General features: G+C 33.9%; 1 protein-coding gene across 2 annotated transcripts in view; it reads right to left on the bottom strand.

Moving 5' to 3' along the window:
• Positions 1 to 18013, bottom strand: part of LOC149901553 (zwei Ig domain protein zig-8-like) — a 165677-nt gene that overhangs the window by 87018 nt on the left and 60646 nt on the right. The window lies entirely within an intron of this gene.

Raw genomic sequence — 18013 nt, forward strand, 5'->3', positions numbered from 1 at the left:
ATTTCACATTTATGCACCAAATAGTTGTTGAAAGAAGCTTCTAATTCAGCATCGATAATTCAAAGAACACTTTAAATTGATTAAAAATATACGGAAAAAGCCTACTGAAAATTAATCAACACTCCCATACATATTTACACATTGCAAAGATAAACTAAAAGTATTCCATCACCATTTCCCCTGAGGGCTTATCACGCCGACTTTGATAAGCCCAATCCGATCGTCAACCGATGTTTGCTTCCCTTGTTTGAGTTAAGTTAGGGTAACGATTTGTATAATATGAATCCCACAAAAAACATTTTCATGTAAAATGTTGCCAAGACGAGCCCATATGACTCGCACTGTCAAAAAGTTATCAGATCTCATGTAGAGCCAAGCTTCTTATACTACACGCCCTAACTCTACAAGGCCTAACTTCACAAACTCTACACCTTAGTCAAAATATGTGGCTTGGCCATTTCGCTACATTCACATCGGCGTATAAGGTGAAAAATTAATTCGATGTTCATTACTTTTGTGTTATACAATAGTTCTTGTAGTAACGGACGGCCAAGCCACATAATATTTTGACTAAGGTGTAGAGTTTGTGAAGTTAGGCCTTGTAGAGTTAGGGCGTGTAGTGTAAGAAGCTTGGCTCTACATGAGATCTGATAACTTTTTGACAGTGCGTCAGTGACGAAATTAGCGTTTTTTAGATATAAATAAAATCTGAAGTATAAAAGCTAATGTAATTAAAACTTAATATGTTCAATAAGTCCGCTATTGACAATATATCCCGAAAATATTGTTGGGTAATTACATAATCCAAACCCAAGTTATGAGGGTTCAAAAAAACGTCGAAGCGCTTCGAGAAAAGGTAGGTAGTGCCCGTGCGCGTAGTCGCTTGGCTCGTCTTGGCGGGGGCACTACCGTGCCCCCAGATAGCCGTGGCTATCCTTGAGAAGCCAATATTTTTCAACCGACTTCAAAAAGGAGTTTAGTTTTCTATTCGACTGTGAAAAATAAACTATATACCTATCTTGTTTTAATAACAACAAGCAAATAAATATTATGGTTATTGATTATGATAAAAAAACGAATCGACATTACACTTATTTAGTAAGGGAGATGAGTCGATCCAGTATTTTTATAAAAAGCCACAATCACTTTTAAGTAATAACAAATACGAAATACATAATATAATAGGTATACAAAATAATCAATAAATAGTTTTAAGACACGTCGAGATAAATCACATAAATACAAAAAACTTGTCTTGTTTTCAATATACATCTTTTTGCAATTTAAAAATCGTAGTAACGTCAACACTATAACGAATTTTCTGAAAAAATTATGAATTTCTCACATGTCACCAAAACCGTCTGTAATATTAAATGCAGTATTTACAGATAGTGGTGATTCAGCATTTTCCGGACAGAGGTTTCGGGCCACCCTCTTCTATGTCCGGAGCGTGTAACAGCCATTTAACAATCCGGGTGTAGCATTTTCTTATAATATTAAACTAGCGACCCGCCCGCGGCTTCACCCGCTTTGTCTAAACCCAATAAATTATAATATATACTAAAACCTTCCTTGAGAATCACTCTATCTATTAAAAAAACCGCATGAAAATCCGTTGTGTAGTTTTGAATTAAGTAATAAATAGGGATATAGGGGCAGAGAAACCGACTTTGTTTTATTCTATGTAGTGACTAGATGGAACCCACGGCTACACTGGCTTTTTCGAACGAAATTTTGGGAATGCGATGTTTCACCGCGAAAAGATAGCCTAAATACTAAAGTAAAGTAGTGAAGTGCGAAAACTATTTATTTAATTCTTTTAGTTTTACATTCTATCTGGTTGGTTTCTTTCGTAATATAATTTACAAGTCAATTAAATAATGTAAATATTAAAATGATTTTAATGTTTTAAACATTTTCAAAGTAAAGATTGAAGTCTCATCTTAAACTTAAGTTAAGAATACTTATCTTGAAGGATACTTAACAGCACTCGATAATCTAATGACTACTTATTTGAAATTTGAAAAGAAATAGCTTCTTAAGATAAATGTAAAATGATCAATAAACAACTTACTGTTCATGTACACATAATAATTATTATCCTATACCGAAAACAACTATTTTAATGAATGTTTGTTTCTCTTTGACGCAAGAATGGCCGATCGAATTTGGATAAAATTTAGTGCAGAAATAGATATAAGCTAAGTATAGAGTTTGTTAAGTTAGGGCTTGTAGAGTTAAGACGTTGAGAGTTAGACGCTTAGCTCTACATTAGATCTCGGAACTTTTTTAGAGTATAAGAGAGTCTTGGCAACATTTTACATGAAAATGTTTTGGTGGGATTAATATTACAAGGCTACAAGCGCTTTAGATTCTATTTTTCGTTTTAAATATAAACTCAAACTCAAACTCAAACGTAAAAAAAGTGAAGTCCCATGTCCCCTAGTAGGGTAAGGGGCAGATGCATTATACATTTGTTTCACTGATCGACTTTCTTTAGGGCCAAGTAGGTGATCAGCCTTCTGTGTCCTGTCAGACCGAAACATTTTTTTTCGTCTCCACCGGGAATCGAACCCAGGACCCCTCGGTTCTACGCTCACGCGTCAACCACTGTACCAAGGAGGCGGTCGTTTTTAATATAACCCCTTGTTTATTGTGTTGTGTTTCATATTTTTAGGTATGTGTAAAATGTGTAAATTAATTGTAAATAAGGTAGGCTCGCAGTTTTTTCATTATATGTTTTTCTAAGGTTGAAAACATTTTTGCAAAAACAAAATGGATCAAGTAAAAATATGTATTATGGTAACATACAATATGCATGTATTTTTTGATACTTAATAATATAACCTTTTTCAATCTTTATTTCGTTCAGTGTGGTTTACAGATAACACAGCATTTATTGAGTTACAGCAACGCTGATTTTCAGTAAAAACCATAGGTATAAACGTGGCCCAAATATAAAACAATTTTTCTATCATAAACTCAAATCAGACCCATATTTCAGCCATTGTTTCTGAGATATCTTCCAAAAACATAAAAGTCAGGGATATATTATCATTTTACATAAAAGCGAATGTATCCATAAATTCAGAGAGCTAGATTTCTTGAGGATTTCGCAGACACTGCTGTCTACATCGACAATCGACATATAAATAGGTAAGATTTATGGGAGAATCAGACAGTATATAAATGTTTAAATAATTATTATAGGTGCTAAAAAAATATCTACAGATAATAATGTGAGTAAATCAAAGTACTTAAACACAGTATTACAATATTATTTCCTATAGATATTGTAATACTGTGACTTAAATCAATCGGTGGTAAATGTTAAAAATATGTAATGACGATTCGAAAGTGCTTCTAAAAGAAGTCGAATTGAATTAATAAATGTTTGAGTTTGAGTTTGAGTTCAACTCTACATAATATAAGGAAAGGCAATGTGGACAATTTAAAAGTTCTTTATTTCTTACATATCAAATAATTAATGATAAATAAGAAAAAAATATGTATAAAACGAGCAAAAGGTTGAAACGGAAAAAAATAACATTAACAATACCATAATATTGTAATACTGTGACAATACTATAAAGATATATAAATAGATATAAAATGAAGAGATAATCGAAGAAATAAAATAATTTCAATGAACACTTTACATAGCACGATCTAGATAACCGCATTTAAATCCGTCAAATGTCTTCAATACTCGAGAAGAACTGAAATCCTGAATATAAATGTAAGAGGGGCTTTATGAAAACCAAACACAAGAAAATGTTACAATTAACATTCCTCCTTGCGTTTCGCGTAAAAATGAATAAAATATTCTAGAGACCAGATCGCGGCCTGTAATCCATAAAATATGTAAATGTACAGACAGTCACGGAGTATTTCCTCACGTAATGACATAATTTCCTCAACTCTGATATTCAGGCGAAATTAAAACAACGTTCCGGGAAATACTATAAGCCTGGTGGTGTAGGGGAAGCTATAATATCTGATGCTCGTGGTGTGTTTTTATAAGTTGTATGGTGTTTGAAAAAATTGGAATCCGAACCTGTGTTCTTCGCCATGCTGAGGTGAAATAAAAATTTAACAATTACCTATATGGTATGGTCGGTATTAAATAATAAATTTGAATGAAGCTTATTATTGTGTGTATGTATAGAATTTTAAAGTTTGTGTACATATTTTGAATCTCGCCAAGCGATTTAGAAACTATATTTAAAAAATGTCTTTCTTTGATAGACAATCTGCTTTGCTCGGGAATTGCTTTGCCATGCCCACTCTGCGTAAATCGCATACTACCTATTTATCTCGTGAATACTGAATCAAATCTCTTATCTCCTAGCATAGGTGTGTACTACAGACCTAAACTAAAAGCTAGAGATGCGAGGTTTCGATGTAGCCACTTAAATGTTAAGCTGAGCTGTTGAATATGGAGATTCGGATGTTTCCGCTAAATTGCTACATTCAGGGATCTCGTGATAAGGTGTACTGATAATATCGTACTTAATTTACTTTTAATTAAAATGCATAGAGCTCTGTGTGTGCTGAGAATTGTTTTTGTTACAGGTGAAATGATGATTGTAGATTGTATTTTACATATTATCAAACTTATTTTTAAATTGAAGTCTATATAGTTTGAAATGATGTTCAACCCACTATGTATAGAGTAATAATTGATAGCTTATAAAATATATTATAATAATTTATTAAATTTTGAATGTTAATGTAAGAAAGATCGAAAAGTTTCTATAGCAAAAAGATTTTTACAAAATTATACAATTATCACTACTAACTCCGTATAAATATACAAGGACTCTAACATATTGCATAAAACCATCCAGCCTAACTACATCCGTGTACGCTTTCAAGCTCATAGCATAGTGGCTATCTAATCCGTCTCTATTACCTATCATACATTAATTTAATGTAACGTAATCCGTAATCTGCAGCTAAGATTTAATTTGATACCATTTAAATATCACTATACAAAAATGCATATTGCATAAAACCATCCAGCCTAACAACATCCATGTACGCTTTCAAGTTCATAGCATAGTGGCTATCTAATCCGTCTCTATTACCTATCATACATTTTAATGTAACGTAATCCGTAATCTGCAGCTAAGATTAAATTTGATACCATTTAAATATCACTGTACAAAAACGCTGACATATTGCATAAAACCATCCAGGCTACCTACATCCATGTACGCTTTCAAGCTCATAGCATAGTGGCTATCTAATCCGTCTCTATTACTCATCATACTTAATGTAACGTAATATAATCCGTAATCTGCAGCTGAGATTAAATCTGATACCATTTAACCAGGGGCTTATAATAATTAACGAATCTCGAATATAGTCAAAAGGATGTTTGATTCATATACTATGTTGTATAGATATTAATTATTATAGAGAATTTGGAACGGATATTTCTTTGTGTTAAAATGTATTATTGTTAAATATATTATAGGTATTTTATATAGTGTTTTTTTTTATTACAACAACATAATTAAGGAGACGTAATTAAAGGTATTTGATACGATTAGGTATTTATGAGATACAAGATAAAACAAGTCAAAAACCTGTGTGTTGATACACAATACATAATTTGAAAGAAATTCGGTTTCGCGCGAATTTATGTTACCAATTCTCTTCTATACCCTTTCCAATTACTTGTATATATCTAGACTAGCGACCCGCCCCGGCTTCGCACGGGTGCAATGCTGATACTAAATACACTACAGAAAAATTGTGAACGTTGTATAGGTATAAAAAATAAAAATATAGCGGCCCGCTCCGGCATCGCACGGCCATAAAATACATAGCCGGGCGGCCGCAAACGCTACGTCCCGCAATTTTTAAATCTGTAATATCTTCGAAAATATTCACTTAAATCATACGGTGTAAAGGGCCATATAGATCTATATTAAATGAACAATGTATCCATGGTATTTAAATGGTTAAGGATTAATGCTGTATTGGTTAAAATCGCTTCGAAAATTAGCCATTATTTGTCGTAAAAAGTAAATGACAAAAAAAAGTTATTGTGGGTTATCCATAAGAGATAGACATATACCATCGCGGACTTTTCTGTAGACCTTTTCAATGTGTATAATACTTAGTACATTATTTTGATAAAACTCGTAGGGTTCAGCCTGCGTTTGCAATGTAAGCGGAATAAATGTAATTTTTTACGACATCACATTAGAAACATCAAAAATAACAGTACTTCTCCACTACTTAACGGATCTTATTATACATATAAACCTTCCTCTTGAATCACTCTATCTATTAAAAAAAACTGCATCAAAATCCGTTGCGTAGTTTCAAAGATTTAAGCGTACAAAGGGACATAGGGACATAGGGACAGGGAAAGCGACTTTGTTTTATACTATGTAGTGAAGTGATTTCCGCCCGCGGCTTCGCCCGCGTTTTCAAAGGAAAACCCGCATAGTTCCCGTTCCCGTGGGATTTCCGGGATAAAACCTATCCTATGTGTTAATCCAAGTTACCCTCTATATGTGTGCTAAATTTCATTGTAATGGGTTCAGTAGTTTTTACGTGAAAGAGTAACAAACATCCATACATCTATGGATGTATGGCGTAAGTTTGTAAGTATAGATGTATGCATCCATACTTACAAACTTTCGCCTTTATAATAGTATTAAGATAAGATATGCAGTAACATAATACCTTGTATCCGTTCTATTATACTGCCTATTCCGCCAATCTTCTCCTTTTCCCGGAACTAGCATGACCTAATTATTTGCTTAATTTGCTAAATTACACAACACATACTACGAATTTGAGCTAATTACCTCTAATTTTAATTTCTTTGTATTGTGATAATATGAGAAATTTATGTTAAAATTTAATTCTTTGTATTGTGTTATGAGAAATTTATGTTCAAAATTAATTAGGTAACCAAAACCTAAATAGCTTGAGGAGAGCCGAAATAAAGGATTATATGTATGTGTCTGTAAGTAATATTAGTTGCTTACCCCGGTTTTCTCGAGATAAAACCAGAGAAAAATAGGCTCTATGTTTATGAGTATATGATTCAATATCTTTGTAGATTATATCTATAAGAAAATACAAACAAGAAAGAAACAAACAGATTTTGCCTTTATGATATTATAAGTGTAGAAGAAACAAACATCTAAATAGAAAAAAAAAAATCGTCACTAAAAATTAAAAATGTGAAAAGCTTTGCTTAGACCCAAATTTAGAAACAAGAAAATTTCACACTGAAAACGTTAGAAATTTACCAATTTTTGTAATAACTGCATTATAATTTGCAGTATAAATGAATGGACCAATTAAGAATGCAAATATTGTTGAAAGAAAATATTAATTTCAGAACGCGGGTAGATATTAATTTATTCAGGAACTTAGTAAAATATGGCAGCTGGAATTTCACTCTAAGTGGGTACAACGTGCGCTGATTACTGAAAATTTGAATTTTATAATGAATTCCACGAATTTTTTGCATAATGCAATAGTTTCCAATTAGTTCTGTTACAATGTTCTTATGTTGTTGTACCAAGTATCTTTTTAATATTATAATCTGAAAAGTTTTTTGTTTGCTTGAACCCCCACGGACCACAGATCCGATTTGAAAAATTATTTCACTAGTTATATGGTCCATTTCTTGAGGAAAGCTATATAATATCAAAACGCTAGACAAATAGGATCGGTGAAATGTGGGTAATACCACGAAATATCGAGGCACAGCTCGTATACAATACAATGAAACCATTCAAAACGTAATAAGCAGTTAATTAGACTAAATTGTCATGCAGATATTATCATTATTTTATTGTATAACATGGCGACGTAAAACTGAACTGAAAATGCCTTTATTGCTACACATGAGCACTCCCCAACACCTAATAACATTGTAATAACAGACGTTACATATTTACAAGGACATTAACAAGAAGTTAGATAAGTCAGACAATATGAACGTAACTCCCGAATTCCATATGGTGATTGTAACTTTCTCCCCATTTAAATTAAGCCATTCCAAGAAACCGTTCCGTTAATTCCAAATTATATAATAGATTCATTGCTCCCGAAACTTAGGAATTCCGAACCATCTCATTGAACAACTCCCTGACAAAGATCTTCTACTTAATTACTTTGTAGTCTGAGCGATTTGTATTCTAAAGATGGCTGGAATAACTATTCTATTACGGCTCCATTGGACACATTTTCTGGTAGATCACAATGGGTAGCTACAATCTAATGGAAAAACTATGGAATTGGATTGATATAATACGTCGTTTTGCTTCACAAAACAGTCGTTACAATAATGGTATTGGACAAAAATGGCGAGTCTTTAGGGCTTGTAAAGTAAATAAATTGAATGGTAACATTTAAAATAATTTAGTGGATAACAAGTATCTTTAAAAAGACTGTGTGCAGAGCACACATGTTAGAAGTAAAACTTCTTTGGCAAGATTAAAAAAAATTGGTTGTCTGTAAAGTCGGTTTACTGACGATAGTTGAACGTGACAACGTCCGATTGTGCTTCTTTGTCGCTCGTTCCGCGCTCTCGCTTGCACTTCAAGCCTTACATGGAATGCCTCAGAGCGAGGTAACGCCGCATGAGTCATGTTTTTTCGTGCGTGCAACCGGCTCTATCGAATTATAAGACGATGTCACGTCAAAAAATACCAAAATCGTCGCCTTACTCCATGAAGTGATGGTATTGCCATGATGCGAGCTTAAATTTTTACTCTCAACGCACCTAAAGAAGTTTCATATCAAAAGTAGCTTCAAAGACTATAAATTTTCTAACCTTCACTTGTTTAATGCTGATTTCACTTGAAAAACTATCCAAATGAAAGAGGACAAAATTAAGGTTCTGCGTTATTAATTCAAATTTTGACAAGCCAAGGAAGCAGAACCCATCGTGCCAAATATATTGCTCTCTGCAATGCAGCAGTGCTACGGACAGTTGTTGCTCACTCAGCTGGTCTTGCTAAAATCATTATCACGTAGGCTAGTGCACTGGTAGATATCATCAAAATACCTATTTTTCATATTCCAATGTTAATTAATAAATCCATTTTTTAGGTGAAGTTAAACTACAAGTAGTGAAGTATAGGGTAGATTTTGGCCTATTATCCCACGTAGTTGTCCAGCGTAGGTATATTGGTTTAGGATACACAAAATGAAAAAAGGAATATAATGCTACGAATTCAGAATTTCCATCGTTTTAGGCTATGTCTGTTATAATCACTTTATGAAAATAGTGGGCTTTTGATATAAATTTAAGGCCAGAGAAAGGCCAAACACAAATGTAACCTATTTGACTAAAGTAAAATATTCAGAATTAATTATAGTCAAGCGTTATGCTCGCATCTTAAAGCATGTTGCGAATTCTCAAAGAGATTTGTACCCTAATCCATTGAGCTAATGTTCAATTTTCCTTATCCGGAATTCCAGTAGATTTGTATGTATATGATTAAGGTTTAAGACTATCGGTAGAAGATAATATGTTACATACGATCTCTTTAAGAATTGATTCGGGACAAATAATTCTGCCCCGACCTTGTCGATAAAAGGGAATTCTAAGCACGAAATATTCGGCCGATTCAGAAATATATTTATACGATTAACTGTATTATTTGTAAGAAATACACTTGGATTAAAATAAGAATTTCTATTTTTATGTACGTGATATAAATAACATTACTGATGGATGAAAAATACCTTTATTTTGTGAACATTTTTGACGATAACATTTACGAATTATTCCTAGAAATTGTACTTCAAAGATAAAAACGAAGAAAGTAATCTATATTAATTTGACTAATTGCTGAGGGTTTTATCGCAATGTATTCAAAGATTATGCAGCCCTTGGCAAATTTATCTTGTCACCCGAATTTAAATAAGACAAAGACGGTATTATACTAAAGCGTTGCTATAGGCAAAGGGTCAAGTCAACAAATCGGTGCTGAACAAACTAATATAAGTATTTGGAGCCTTTCGTGCATACCAAGGATCGAGCTTTGGTTATCCGATGATAGAATAGTACAATAATAGCTTATTTCAGATATTTGAATTTATTATTTGCTTCGTCTTCTCTAAGTATGAAAATTGTTTTAACTGATTAGTGCTTATTTTCTAGAACGGCAACGTGGATTGGATTTATCCTTCATAAATCTAAAATTAACAAAAATAAAGCGGTTAATGTGTTGCTAAGCGTAAAACTCGAGAACGGCTCAACCAATTCGGCAATTTTTTTAGTTTTTGTTAGACACAAGGAAGGTTCTTATGGAGAGAAAACACTAAAGGGGCAAATGGATATAACGAATGTCTTCGTAACATCTACCTATTATAGAACAAAAAAATTATATCTTTCTGCTTTATAATATTTGTGTAGACTAATGTAGACTTCTGATATATCACTACGGTCAGGTTTTTAGACCCCTTTGGGTATGGTACCCTAAAACCCAGCATGATAAAATGAGTTAATCTTAACAGTCTTTTACAGTCCTGTCACGTTCCTCCCAGTTATTGACGGCAAAGGTTATTTTTGATATGTTTTTATCTTCGTTATCGATTTAGAAGATAGTCATTTTGATCACCGTCCCTGTGGAGAACCTTTTAGTGCCGATAATATATTATTATGGGTTTGAGTTATTGTTACTATTTTCGTTATTTGTGAGGAAACATCTTTTATTTTTGTTGTATTAATAGGGGATGTTTTATAAGATTTCATTTTAACTGAAAATAAATTATTAGGACGAATAATATGATATAAATATTGTTAAAATAAACCTTGAAAAATATATCTAGATCTACTGTATCATATCCGCAAATATGTAAATGTACTAAAACTTAAAAGTCACACAAATTTTTCAAATAAACAAAAAACTACACCAAATAATAAATATCCAACAACATGGGAAACCGATATTGGAAGCACAAAGCTTTGATCGTTCTCTATAGCATATGTTGCAATCAAAGTCATAATTACTGACCCATTATCCAACTATTACAAACTCTCTAATGATCCATTATAATAACCAAAGAAAATTAAACTTGCATAACACAAATGCTGTTACCTAGCGGAATTATTACAGTCATTAAATTAATTGCCATGATCGAATTATTCTAACTACATCACTAAGTATATTAACCCAGAAATCTACACTGAGGGCACTTGCAAGTAAATTGAGTTTGAGTGCAGTATTCAAGTACGTACCTACGGAAATGATTTAGTTTGCTATGCAATTTACGAATGATCCATTGAATATATAGCCTGAATTTGTAGTGGTTGTTCTATTTAAACCAGATTTGGGGTTATCGTCCAAACCACATATTGTTAAGCGGGATATCACTACATAGTATAAAACAAAGTCGCTTTCTCTGTCCCTATGTCCCTTTGTATTCTTAAATCTTTCAAACTCAAACTCAAACTCAAACATTCATTTATTCAATTAGACTACTATTTAGTAGCACTTTCGAATCGTCATTACATAAGTATTTTTAACATTTACCACCGATTCGGAAAGCAGTATCTACGGAGAAGAATCGGCAAGAAACTCCATAGTTGCTCTTTTAAATCATGTCAATATTACATAATATGTAACTTATATCTAACTACATAATAATATAGGTATCATAATATGCCAAAGAACTGTCCTGTGGTTTTTACGCGATAACCCTCCATGGGTCTTTATCGTCTATATATTCCTGAATACTGTAGTACGCTCTCTGAACTAGTACATTTTTTATATAAGTTTTAAATTTAGAAGTACTAAACTCTTTAATATTGTGAGGAATTCTATTGTATAAGCGTATACCTTGACCCATAAATGAATTTTTAACTTTAGCTAATCGGAAAAATGGCATTTCAATTCTATTCCATTCTATTCTATTTCATTCTTTAAAACTACGCAACGGATTTTGATGCGGTTTTTTTAATAGACAGAGTGATTCAAGAGGAAGGTTTTAGTATATAGTTTATTAGGTTTTCGACAAAGCGGGCGAAGCCGCGGGCGGTAAGCTAGTATTTATATATATTATATATTTATAGTGGTTGTTATATTTAAACCAGATTTGGGGTTATCGTAAACCACATATTGTTAAGCGGGATATAAAATGTATTCTGTTAAAATATCTATTTTACGAACATATTTTTTCCTTCCTGCACGGCTTAGGTGGTTTATCTATAATACTCGGTTAGGTGCAGTTTTAATCCTGATTGACGTTCCAATAAATTTCCTTTTTACCTCAAAAACAACCTTTATACTATCGTTGAAAGGCATAGCATCTATAGTAGTAGTAGTTCATGTTATATTTGTTAACATTGTAAAACAAGTCAACTACCTAAATAATCACAAATTTACAGGTATTTCTGATAGAACACTTAGGACCAACTAATATATTATCAGGAAAAGTGAACGGGAAAATCGAATTTCATGACAATATTAAAACCACCTGTTTTTAAAGCCATTAGTTTAGTTAATGTATCGGTGGAATCCCAAAACAAAACACTCACCCTAGTGAAGACCTAATAGATTAGTTTTCTCGCCAACCCTTAAAGGGTTCGTGAAATATTACCTGACAGCAATTACTGGATGGATGGATGGCGTAAACCAACAGGTGATTATTAGTTGATGAGATATTTGGCGAAAATCTTAATACATAAAATGGTGATTTACTCGTCTATCAACTTGACTAAAATTTGGCATGCAGATAGCCCCTATGATGTAGACATCTGATAAAAAAGGATTAATAGGATGGAATTGGGATGAAAGTTTGTCTATGATATCAAATTATTTTGGGAAACGGGCGAAGCTGCGGGCAACAGCTAGTACATGAGATATATAGATGATACTCCTTTATTTAAAATAATAGCCCTTTCTTTGACTCCCAGTCGTGGAATGTATTATCACTAGTATAAGATTACCCTTTTCTGAATAAATTTCTTCATTGCCAGCTAAATTTTTTCCTCACACTTTTCACCGCGCTTTAGGCACAGAAGTGCCATAAAATTCCTTATCCCGGACTCTCGCAGACATTGAATTTTATACCCTAATGTTTGAGATATTAAGTGAAGAGCCGGGTGTCGAAAGATTTTTTGTTATTATGTAAATTTTGGGACGTGAAAACATCGGGACTTATTCTCGCTTACGAATTCATATTATTGTTTTCGGGGGTGTAAGAATGGCGTGTCATGAATCTTGTGTTTTTGTTTCATTTCGCGTAAAATGGGTTAGGTAATTGTCTGGGTGTAGCGGCGGCGTTCAAACATTTGTTGAAATTAAATGTGGTGACACAAGTGATGTGAAAATGACGTGTATTGTTGACGATACAAAAATGGCGCGCTTTTGCTAGCTTATTCACAATATTTCAGTTTGTTTTATATTTCCTTAACGCAACATTTGCATGTCAGTTTCGTTTTATGAAATAAAAGCACACGAGAATGTGGGTGAATAAAAATACAAAGATGATTTATTGCGCAATGACATTTATTACAATTTAAAGTAGAGAAGTGTCAAGGGAATCAGCTACAAAGTTTCATTTATGTAACTTATAATAACAATGATTCTTAAATTTTAATAAACAAAATATTGAATAAGTTGAAAACATAGTAATAATGGCTAAAGTAGTTCGTAACAATAAAAAAAAAACAAACAAAAACAAGAATAATAATTATTATTTTAATAACAAACTTCGACCGCCTCCTTGGTACAATGGTTGACGCGTGAGCGTTAGAACCGAGGGATCCTGGGTTCTAAGTTCAAACACTCAAGCTAAAGCGCTGGAAAAAAAAGGCTCGGTCTGGCAGGATAATCACCTACTTGTCCCTAAAGAAAAATCGACCATTGAAACAGATGTACGCATAATGCATCCCTTACCCAAGTTGGGGGTACGGGAATTCACTGCATCAATAACAAATATTGTTTAAATGTTTGAAAACTATAATTGCTTATCATAATTCGTGTATACCACAGTGTAGAGCAGTGTAGAGCAGTGGTGGCTCAGTGGTGAGACCTCGGACTTCGAATCGATAAGTCCGGGGTTCGAGACCGGGCGAGCGCGCAGGAAATAAATTGATTTTTCAATTTATCTGCGCATGTTGTAACATCACCACTGCTCGAACGGTGAAGGAAAACATCGTGAGGAAACCGACATGTCGAAGAATCAAAAGTTTGACGATATGTGTCATCCGCCAACCCGCACTTGGCCAGTGTTCCTTTAGTGATTAAGTTTAAAGGATAATTAAAACGGGACGTTTACTAGTTTAATAATCAAAGGAGTATTTATTAACAAGCGTCTTTGATACGCGTTTTGAACAATTTATCAGCGGTTTGGAAAATTGATAATACTGAGGCGAGGATATCATATTTCAACAGATAGGTGTACTAGCTGTGCCGCGCGGTTGCGTTCGCCGTCGGCAAATGCAAGTAATTTGTGTGTTATTCTGGTATATTATAAGCTACATCCCTGCCAAGTATCATTAAAATATGTTGAGTGGTTTTCGCGTGAATGAGTAGCAAACATACTTGAATACATTCTTACAAACTAATGCGTTTATAAGTGAAGTTGGAAATTGCAATTTTAAATACCTACCTACTAGCTAATATTATCGATTTTCTTGCCGATTCTTCTCCATAGATACTGCTTTCCGAATCGGTGGTAAATTTTAAAAATATGTATTGACGTTTCAAAAGTGCTTCTCGAAGTGGTCTAATTGAATAAATAAATGTTTGAGTTTGAAATGTTTGAGTTTGAGTTTGAGTTTGATTTTGGATTTTTATAATAGAGCAAGCTAGGTTATCCCATAACAAATAAAATCAGGGGCCACTGGTGGTTTTTCTTTTAGAGATTGATTATGTAATATAAAGAATTTTCTAAGACTATAATTCTACACGCGGTAAAACAGTTTTGCAGCAATATTTTTTATTAATATTGAACGGACTTTAATGATTTCAATATTTACAAAAATGTGTCTATCGTGTTTGAATTGAAGCGAACAGTATCGTAAAGACAAAACTTGAAACAATACATTTAATTACAACAGTTCAATATTAAATCTGTTATAATTGGAGCAATTATAACATAATTGGGTCGGTGTTATCACAAATTTATTGTTATACAATTGTAGGTAATTGCAACCGTTCAACCAAACATCTGCTAATGAAAAATTTAATTGTTCCCAATTTGACAGTTAAATAAATTATTTTGTTCTTTAATATTTAATAATGTATGGCTGTTGGCTAAGTTAGATAATATGAGGTAATAAATTCAAGAGTGTGTGTGCCGAAATGCAGAGCACACGTGTCAGAAGTGAAACTTCTTTGGCAAGATTCAAAGATACCAAAATCGTCGCTTTACTTCATGACGTGACGGTATTGTCATGACGCGACCTTGAAATTCTACTCTCTACCTAAAGAAGTTTCACTTCATCAACTTTCTCCTTATTAATATTTTAAATGTGAAGGTAAGAAACAAGTCAAGCGATTTTGTTGAAGTATTGATTATAAACGATTTATATTTACACGAACACATTAACATAAAAATAATAGTAGAAAATGCTACACAATGAATAACAAAACACTAATTAAAAACGGATAAATCAGTCTTACAGAACAGCAAACGTAAATTAAGTGCGCCATTTATATGCTTCCCAAAAACTCATCAGCGGCAAAAATAGACAGAATAAAACAATAAATTTCAATCAAAGTACAAATTGCTTCGGCAATTGAGATTTCTTTGTTTTTCCGCCATTAGTCAGAGATCCCGCGCTTTATATTTTATAATTAAATGCTTTTTAAACAGCTGTTACGTAAGTGCCTGAAGTAATTAACTTATTAAATATTATCATTTTAATAAAAAAAAAAGACGTGTGGCACTCGGGGACTGCCGCGGTAAATAAAGCTATTGCATAGCATGCCTTCTAGCCACACCTCCGAGCCAGTCGGAGTGGGGAGCGTGAGGTTTTTTCGTTACGGAATTTCTCGATTTGGTCCCCGCGCTCAAGGCCCGCGATAGAAGCTATGCAATAGCTTAAAATATTTTCTTATCTACTAGCTTCCGCCCGCGGCTTCGCCTGTGAGGTGTTTTGATAAAAGGTAGCCTATGTTCTTTCTCAGGGTCTAAAGATTGTCTGTGCCAAATTTCATCAAAATCGGTTGAGAGGTTTAAGCGGGAAAGCGTAACAGACAGACAGAGTTACTTTCGCATTTGTAATATTAGTAGGGATGAATTTATATTATCTGTATTATCGTCGCGAGTATAAAGGAAATTTACTGTATAGCGTCTAGAGTCTAGACAGTTTTTTAGTTGTTATCTACATAATATTGTTATGGTTTGAAACAACTTAATTAGAGAGTTAAAAATCGCTGAACGAAACGAAAATGTAGCTGAAACTAAAGAATGAACTAAAGATCGAATTCTTTATCACAATATCAATCTATAGTAGGTAATATAGAGCCTTTTGGTACATTAATTACATTTTCCCACTACCCAAAAACGTAATAAAAATAACTTCGTTAAAAACAACCGACTTCCAAAAAGGGAAAAGTAAAAAATAAAAAGGATTTGATATTATTAATTACTACATAATATTTAGATATGCTATTTACTAAAAAGGTTTGATGTCGGTGCATGGGGTTAATCCTAGTGCTTAGTGTTTGGCACCGACTTCAAACCTATTTAATAACCCATTGACCACCGTAAGCCCCGATCGGGGCGCGACACAATAGATTTTCTATTGTGTCTGTGATTCCGAGGACTGATGGATTAAATAGCAATTTATGGGACCATTCGACATCATTCCGCATCAAACAAAAAAAGAAGCACGTAAATCGGTTCAGAAATATCGAAGCAATAAACTACATTTAAAAAAAATATACCGGTCGAATTGATAACCTCCTCCTTTTTTTAAGTCAAGTTAAAAAATACCTCGACATTGTTACAAAGGAATCTTTATTATTAACTTGGTAACGCATACAAATTGTTTATTGACGTGACAACGTCTTATAATTCGATAGAGCCGGCTGCACGCACGAAAAAACATGACTCATGCGGCGTTACCTCGCTCTGACTCATCTGAGGCGTTCCATTTAGGCTTGAAGTGCGAGCGAGAGCGCGGAACGAGCGACAAAGAAGCACAATCGGACGTTGTCACGTTCAACTATCGTCAGTAAACCGACTTTACAGACAACTATTTTTTTTTCTAGGAATTCCTGCTATCAAATCTTTCAAAGCAACAATCAAAGAAACAGCTTTTTAACATAAAGATCTCATTTAATATTTCCCCCTCAAGGAACCAAACACAGTAATATATTAAACGTCAGAATATTAAAGCATTCTGAAATATGAATAACTGTTCCTCAGAGACATTGTTCCCAGTAACACCCCAACTAATCCACTTAGTCGAAAACGAAAGAAAAATCTAGAATGTCTGCGATCTAAACGTTCGTCATTTACTTCAACGGACCATAAAATTAAGGCTCAAATGATATGGGACTCTATTTGGTTAGGTTAGAGTTGATATTGTCTTAAAACAATGCTTTGAAAGACTGAAGATCAAAATGGTATCCTTAGGGCGCGGGCACACGATGCGTTGCGGCGCCGCACCGCAAAGATTTCACCGTGTCAGTGGGCACACGAGCGGTGCGGCGCCGTAACGTTGTTATGTCGCAGCGGCGTCGTAGCAGCGTTGCACAGCGTGTCCTTCCTTGTGATGCAAAACAACTGAGCGGTGCCGCTCCGACGTCGCACCGCATTCACCCCTCCCCGCCTCGTCTTGGTGGTTACAAGTCCGGTGCGGCGCCGGAGCGCATCGTGTGACATGCCACAGATATTTCTATGTAAGACGACGCAGCGACACCGCTCCGGCGCCGCACCGCCGCCGCAACGCATCGTGTGCCCCCGCTCTTACTTTGCTATAGTTAAATTATTCGGCTGAAAAAATGTATAGGTATTTTTTAAGACAAAAAGTAAGGACGTTAATAAAAAATAATATTTTAAG

The sequence above is a fragment of the Colias eurytheme genome, chromosome 16, assembly GCF_061535395.1.
Source record: "Colias eurytheme isolate Ceu_HAF_F1 chromosome 16, ilColEury1 Martin Lab GWU primary, whole genome shotgun sequence".
NCBI lineage: Eukaryota > Metazoa > Arthropoda > Insecta > Lepidoptera > Pieridae > Colias > Colias eurytheme.